Here is an 8,696-nt window from a genome sequence, read left to right as displayed (position 1 = left end):
GGCCAGATGACAAAAGTGTCGTCTACGTACCTCTTCCATAAGGTCGGGCGTAGAGTGGCAGTCTGGATAGCGTCCGTCTCAAATTTCTCCATGAAGATGTTGGCTACAACCGGAGATAGGGGGGAGCCCATTGGGGTGCCCTCAATTTGCTTGTAGAAGGTTCCATTCCAGGTGAAGTATGTATTGGTTAAGCAGTGTTTCACCAGGGGGGGTACCCCAGCATTCAGTCCTTGATGAACCAAGTCTTCAATGATTGCGATGGTGTCAGGCACAGGTACCTTGGTGAACAAGGAAACCACATCAAAACTGACAAGCAGGTCGTCTGGGGACAGGGCAATCCCCTTGATTGTCGATACCAGGTCAGTAGAGTTTAGTACTGCAGAGGTGGTTTTTCCAGTGAAAGGCCGTAGGATTTCGGACAAAAAACGAGCCAGTTTGTAAGTGGGGGAGTTGATAGTAGAGACAATGGGACGAAGAGGTGTATCTTCTTTATGTATCTTTGGCAAGCCGTACAATCTTGGTGGTCTGGCTGCAGAAGGTTTCAACGAGAACTGTTTGGTCTGATCAATTAATGCGGTTGAAGCAGAAATGATGTTGTTGGTTTTGGAGACGAGGCTGTTGGTGGGGTCTCTTTTTATTTTTGTATAGCTGCCATCGTTTAATAGTTCTTGAATTTTGTTGTTGTATTCTATTTTGTCCATGATGACAGTGGCATTGCCTTTGTCGGCTGAGAGGATGACAATGTCATCCCTCTTTTTTAATTGAGCTAATTCAAAACGCTCCTCTTTGCTGATGTTGCTAGCTGGCATCTTAGCGTTTTTGAGGGTTACAGAGATTTCAGATCTTGCTACGTCTGCAGCGATGTGACTCAAGCCCTTGAGAGCTACATCTACTCGAGCAATTATATCATTAACTGGTATGTGTCTAGGTGTAACTGCAAAGTTTAGTCCTTTAGCTAAAACGGATTTCAAACCTTCAGAAATAGGACTGTTACTGCGATTAATTACGACTTTGTTAATATCTAGCTTTTCAATGTGTGGGTCCGGTTTCTTGTTTGAGAGGCGATTGAATTTGGAAATCAAGTTGTCCTTACATTTAGTCGACATAGCGGCAGCTGAAGAGGCAGTCATTTTTTCCACATGTTCCCAATCCGATGTGGACATTGTTACACTCAAAGATAAGTGTGATTTGTAGAGTGTCTTGTCTAACTGATCTAGTTCGGTGCGCGTAAGTCTGATTTTCTCTGAGATAAGAGCTAAGCTAGTTCTAGACAGAATTCGTTTCGCATTAGAAGAAGTTACAGCAGCAGATGTTAGTGTAAATGCGTTTGGTATTACCTTAGAGTCGCGGCATCTCTTCAGAAAGGTGAGAGACTCGATTAGCTGAGCCTTCTTATCCCGGAGCTTGTTGAAGGATCTCAAAGTTATGTGGAAACCCTCCCCGTAGAGGCGGTTAAATTTCGATTTAAAGCTTTCGTGACTGCAGGGATTCATCTTCTTGTTTCTTTCGGTAAAGTCACGTAGAAGGGAAGTAATAAAATAACATTCCTTTCCTTTGTTACTGCTAATCCCTGCACCCCCCTTGGTTGCTGCTGATCCTGCATAATGCATGGGCATAATATGACTTTGACACCCCCCCGCCCAACGCCTACGCATTTTCCATGAATATGCTAAATTCCTCTTCACATGCACATTCTTTTTGTTAAGGCGCTCTTCAACCCCCAATGCAGCTTATATATAAGCTCCTAGTTTGGTAGTGTCTCATTCTTCACCTGAAGACGGCTGCTTGCGTTGTAGCCGAAACGTCGTGAGAATTGTTTTATTATGTTTTATTTTTATTATTTTATTACTTCCCTTCTACGTGACTTTACCGAAAGAAACAAGAAGATGAATCCCTGCAGTCACGAAAGCTTTAAATCGAAAAATACATAGTGACGGATCAGAGGATGCGTGCCCATGTCCTTGACACCAGGACCTACCTTGGAGCTGATCTGCCCTCTGACCATCGACTAGTCATCTGTAAGATGCGCCTGCCATTCTTCCACGCCGTTGGTGGGTGTACACATAGGACCCCATTCCAACTGAAAGTGGCCTGGTCTCAGTTAGTTGATGAAAGTTGCAAGCGAAAATTTCATCATTGCTTGCAGCTGGGGTTGGCATCGTCCCCCACTCCTCCTGATGTCGAGGGTAAATGGGCGAGATTTAAGACTGTGACTCATGCAGCTGCAATGGATGCTTTTGGTACGCGGTCCAGACCTCCCCAGAGACCCTGGCTGACAGAGGAGGTTTTCAGGATATTTGAGAAAAAGAAGCGACAGGCCCACTCTCATCGACTACAGCATCCCACGTCAGAGAATGAGCAGGCTTACCACAGCCGTCGATCGGCGGTTCAGAGAGCAATAAGGCGCTGCAAGGATGGGTAGTGGTCGCGGATTTCTGAGGAGATGGAGTCTGCCTCAGTGGCCCTCGATCAGAAATCAATATTTAGCTCCAAAAAAAGTAACCTGCAGCCCCACACCTATTACCATCATTAGGGGAAAAAACGGTGATCCAATCTCCGACCCCCAGGAACAGGTTTGCAGATTTGCTGAGCATTTCTGTGAGGTCATGGGGGAGAAGAATTCCCTCAGCCAGGAAAACATCATGGCACAAAGTGGGGATAACCCTGCTGAGGCTGCGGTGCCTCAAATATTGGAAGAAGTCACCCCCTGTGAGTGGCTGGCTGACATGCCTTCTGTTGAGGAAGTACTGAAGGCGATCCGGAGTCTGATACCAGGAAAGGCACCGGGCAGAGATGATCTCCCAAGCGAAATGCTGAGGGAGTGTGGCGTTTGTGCACAGACTGCCCTATATGACATCATAACAACAGTCTGGACCACTGGACGGGTTCCGCAGGATTGGAAGGATGCCCTGGTGGTCCCCCTCTTTAAGAAGGTGGACCGCACAGACTGTAACAACTACAGGGGTATATCAATCCTCAGTGTGCCGGGAACATCATTGCAAGGATTATTCAACATCGTCTTGGCAGGCACGCTGAGGAGAGGCTTGCGGAGCCCCAATGTGGTTACAGGAAAGGGCGGTCCTGCACAGATGCCATATTTTCTGTCCGTTTGCTACAGCAAAGGTGTAGGGAATTCCAACAAGACCTACATCTCTGCTTTATTGACCTGGTCAAGGCCTATGATACTATCAGTAGGAACTGGGCTCTGGGATGTTCTTCGTGCTTTCGGATTGCCTCACCCTCTGCTCATGATCATTAAGGACCTTCATGATGGTGAGTGGGCCCGGGTAAAACTATGTGGCCGCGAGGCAGAGACTCATCATAGCAGTTACAATCACACTCGGTATATACTTCTGTCATCATAGCAGGTACAGTGAGGGAAAAAAGTATTTGATCCCCTGCTGATTTTGTACGTTTGCCCACTGACAAAGAAATGATCAGTCTATAATTTTAATGGTAGGTTTATTTGAACAGTAAGAGACAGAATAACAACAATAAAATCCAGAAAAACGCATGTCAAAAATGTTATAAATTGATTTGCATTTTAATGAGGGAAATAAGTATGTGTCCCCCTCTCAATCAGAAAGATTTCTGGCTCCAGGTGTCTTTTATACAGGTAACGAGCTGAGATTAGGAGCACACTCTTAAAGGGAGTGCTCCTAAACTCAGCTTGTTACCTGTATAAAAGACACCTGTACACAGAAGCATTCAATCAATCAGATTCCAAACTTTTCACCATGGCCAAGACCAAAGAGCTCTCCAAGGATGTCAGGGACAAGATTGTAGACCTACACAAGGCTGGAATGGGCTACAAGACCATCGCCAAGCAGCTTGGTGAGAAGGTGACAACAGTTGGTGCGATTATTCACAAATGGAAGAAGCACAAAATAACTGTCAATCTCCCTCGGCCTGGGGCTCCATGCAAGATCTCACCTCGTGGAGTTGCAATGATCATGAGAACGGTGAGGAATCAGCCCAGAACTACACGGGAGGATCTTGTCAATGATCTCAAGGTAGCTGGGACCATAGTCACTAAGAAAACAGTTGGTAACACACTACGCCGTGAAGGACTGAAATCCTGCAGCGCCCGCAAGGTCCCCCTGCTCAAGAAAGCACATATACATGCCCGTCTGAAGTTTGCCAATGAACATCTGAATGATTCAGAGGACAACTGGGTGAATGTGTTGTGATCAGATGAGACCAAAATGGAGCTCTTTTGCATCAACTCAACTCGCCGTGTTTGGAGGAGGAGGAATGCTGCCTATGACCCCAAGAACACCATCCCCACCGTCAAACATGGAGGTGGAAATATTATGCTTCGGGGGTGTTTTTCTACTAAGGGGACAGGACAACTTCACCGCATCAAAGGGACGATAGACGGGGCCATGTACCGTCAAATCTTGGGTGAGAACCTCCTTCCCTCAGCCAGGGCATTGAAAATGGGTCGTGGATAGGTATTCCAGCATGACAATGACCCAAAACACACGGCCAAGGCAACAAAGGAGTGGCTCAAGAAGAAGCACATTAAGGTCCTGGAGTGGCCTAGCCAGTCTCCAGACCTTAATCCCATAGAAAATCTGTGGAGGGAGCTGAAGGTTCGAGTTGCCAAACGTCAGCCTCGAAACCTTAATGACTTGGAGAAGATCTGCAAAGAGGAGTGGGACAAAATCCCTCCTGAGATGTGTGCAAACCTGGTGGCCAACTACAAGAAACGTCTGACCTCTGTGATTGCCAACAAGGGTTTTGCCACCAAGTACTAAGTCATGTTTTGCAGAGGGGTCAAATACTTATTTCCTTCAATAAAATGCAAATCAATTTATAACATTTTTGACATGCGTTTTTCTGGATTTTTTTGTTGTTATTCTGTCTCTCACTGTTCAAATAAACCTACCATTACAATTATAGACTGATCATTTCTTTGTCAGTGGGCAAACGTACAAAATCAGCAGGGGATCAAATACTTTTTTCCCTCACTGTATATATATTTGTATTATTATTAATATTATTGGCCGAATTACTAGTAATAATAATTTGGAAAAAGGGGCATAAATACAACACAACGGAGGAACATAAGGCTGTTTAGGCAGTTTCTGACGAGCACATTCGGAGCACGATCGAATGTGTTCGACGACGTCAGTCGTCATTCCGTGCCAAAAATAGTCGCGTTGCAATGTCAACAAGGTCTTCTGCACACCAAGATGCAACAACTGTTCAGCGTGCAGGACCCGAACCAATTCATACCGCAGCGGCAACGGAACGACCAAGCGCCAACGGCCTCGCAAATCTTCCCTCCACACCAGCCATCCCTCCCGGAGAGCCGCCCCAGGCACCCCATCCGACGACGGGCACCCCTTAGACTTGCCCGCCTGACCCCGCAAAGCTGCAAGTGAATCGTCCAAGAATTGTTCACGGACCCAAATGGAACGCGGCAAGTTCAAAACCCAATCAGCCGGCTCAGAACAGGTCGAGTCCGCGGACTTATCCACCACGGACATGACAGGCCGAAGTGGCTGAGGGGGCCGCGTGCACCGATTTGTGCCCGAGGCACACACGCAGGTGGAAACATGCGGCAGCCGAGAGAGCGCGTCCGCGTTACCGTGACGAGAACCCTTACCGTATTGAACATCAAACGAGAACTCCTGTAAAGTCTCCAACCATCGCGACAGCTGTCCCGAGGGCTGGTCGACTTTCAAAGAGTATTGCAAGGCCGCGTGGTCCGTGTGCACCATGAACCTCCTGCCGTATAGGTAAGGCCGATATTGGCGAACAAAATGAACGATAGCCAACAATTCCCGATGGGTGACGCAATAGCGGGTCTCCGCTGGAGAGAGAACGCGACTTCCGTATGCCACAACGCGTTCGACGCCGCCCTTACACTGAGATAGGACAGCACCAATGCCCGTATCACTGGCGTTCGTATCCAAAATAAAAGGCAATGAAAAATCAGGGTAATCCAGCGTCGGTGCGGACGCCAATCGATCGCGTAGGCCGCAAAATGCCTTCTCCTCCTTCTGCCCCCATTTGAACCTCTGATTTTTCGCTGTGAGGAGGTGCAGCGGCCTAGCGATCGAAGCAAAAATTTGGCACAAATCTACGGTAATAGAATGCGAACCCAACGAATCGGCGTACGTCCCCCAGCGAGGTAGGAGTAGCCCAATCCCAAACGCACACCGTTTTGTCCGGGTCCGTGGCCACTCCGTCTGGGCTGACAATGTGACCCAAATAGCGCATGGAGTGTTGCAAGAGGTGGCACTTTTGGGCTTAAGTTTCAAATTAGCGGAACGCATCCTAGCAAAAACGGCCTCCAATCGCTGAAGGTGTTCCTCGAACGTACAGCTGAACACAATGACGTCGTCCAAATATATCAGGCAGGTGTCCCACTGGAGCCTGGTCAACACCAGTTCCATCAACCGTTGAAACTTAGTGGGAGCAGCGTTCAATCTCATGGGGAGACAATTAAACTGAAAGAGCCCCTGCGGCGTACGGAACGCCGTCTTTTCCCTCGATGACTTGTCAAGGGGGAGCTGCCAGAACCCAGAGGAAAGATCGAGGGTCGAAAAAAATATCGCCCCAGACAAGGCATCGAGGGAATCGTCCATACGCGTCAGGGGGTATGCGTCCGCCACAGATACCTTATTCAGTCTCCGGAAATCAACACAAAACCGAAGGCTACCATCCTTCTTTTACACCAGAACAACCGGAGCACCCCATGGGCTATTGGATGGAGAGATTATGTCAGCGGCCAGCATGTCGTCCACCACATCACGAACATAATCCCTTTCCGAGGGGCTCAACCTGTGCGGAATCATACGTATGTGGGTAGCTTCCCCGGTATCAGTGTGATGGGAAAGCAGCGAAGTGCGCCCCAGGTCGAAATAATTTTTGCTAAACACATCAGAGTATTTTGACAACAGCGTACGGAGCGCGGACTTCGGGTGTGTAGTCAGGGACGTGTTCTCCTGACACAACTCGGAGATCCTGAAGCTGTAACCCCCGCCGCAAGACCCTGACGATCAGCCTCTGCACCCCGTTCAGAACTTGTAAAAATGGGGGTTGACCCGGCCGAACAATCGTCTGAGCTGCAACCAGCACTAGGCCGCTGGTCGCAGTGTAGGATGGCGACAGCAGCACGCCCACCGCCTCGTCATCACCAGGCACGGGCTTACAATAGCACAGGGGAACGAGCATTTGTGATCCCAGAGGAATTTCAACAGCCAGCGCCTGCACCGAAAGGACCGGTTCTGAACGGGCCCATGGTGACGGCAAAAAGGACACCCTATGTCCTGCCGGCAACTCAATGCAACCCTGATCCACCAGAATTTTTATCGGCATTTTAGCAAGGAAATCGGTACCCAGCAGGCAAGGTACAGCGAGGGACCTGGAAATCAACACCGTCCCCGAAGTTGATAAGTCCCCAATGGAAATGTGTGCATCAACCTGGCCCACAATGCCCATACAACCCCCGTTATCAGCAATACATGCATCGAACGCCGGACGTACCCTCGACGCAGGAATGGACAGAAGATGGAAAATTATATCAGAGATGATAGTGGCCGACGTGCCCGAATCTACCAAAATCCGCACATCCACCCCTTGAATAGAGCCCGGCACGGTAGAGGACCCCATCACGGCTGCGACCACTCGACGAGCCAATTTCTGCCACTGCGTACGATGCGACCCGACGACGGACCCCCCAGCAGTACGGGCCCCAAAATCACACGCAGGCAATTATGAATGAAGTGACAGGCCTTGCCGGGTGTCCGATGCATACCGACTTGCCTGACAAGGGTCATCTCCCGACGTCGACGGCGTGTCCTCCGGCGGGAACTCCGGACGAGGAGGTGGACGAGGTCGACCCCGACAGTCACGCGTGAAGTGGCCGAGTTGGCCGCATCGATAGCATGCCATGTCGGCCCGCTGGTTGGCCCCCCCGACGTCCTGGCGAGGCACCGATGAGGGCGCCGAGCGTGTCATCGCTCCCCTCCATGAAACCCAATGACCCGTCGCAGCAGTGAGGTCGCCAGGCCCCACGTCGTCCAGAGTGAGGACAACCCACGACGGTGCCCATCCTACGGGTTCCCCATCAACGGCCGGATCGCCCGTCCAGACGGCCATCTGCGCCCAGTGGCGCAAGTTGAATTGTGCGTCGAGGCACTTGGCCGCTAACCGGGAGGTTAACGGCTCGTGGCCACACACGGGCATAGGGATGGCCAGGTCTGTGGACAGCTCCAACATCTTGCCGAGTATCAATGGCTCCAGCAAATCGGGATTAGTGTCTGGGTACGTGGCCATGGCCAGGGCAATCAGAGCACCACGGTAGGCTACGGGCGATTCCTCCGGCGCACGATTGCGTTGGACGAACCTATGGTGAGCGTCGGATGGAGGCTCGTAGGCCTCCGCCATCTCGTCGAAAGCCCCCCGCAGCGTCGCCTTCTTCTCAGCCGGAATGGAGCAGAAGAACTTCAAGGATGCATCATCCAGGAGCGTCGGCAGGGCTTCCAACGCCTCCTCCTCCGTCCACCTGGCGGAGCGGACGGCTGATTCGAAGCACCAAGCGAACGCACTCCAGTCCCCGCCAGCGCAGAATTCTTTAATAGTCAGCATGCGGTGGCTGCGACTCCCGCCGCCGCCACCCCCCGGACGCAGCTGCACCACGCGGCGGGGACAAAATGGCGGCCTCCCCCGATTCCTTCGCG

Source organism: Lethenteron reissneri, chromosome 56 (assembly GCF_015708825.2).
Source record: "Lethenteron reissneri isolate LAM-NWPU_2019-01 chromosome 56, ASM1570882v1, whole genome shotgun sequence".
NCBI classification, from domain to species: domain Eukaryota; kingdom Metazoa; phylum Chordata; class Hyperoartia; order Petromyzontiformes; family Petromyzontidae; genus Lethenteron; species Lethenteron reissneri.
This window is presented reverse-complemented; position numbering follows the sequence as displayed.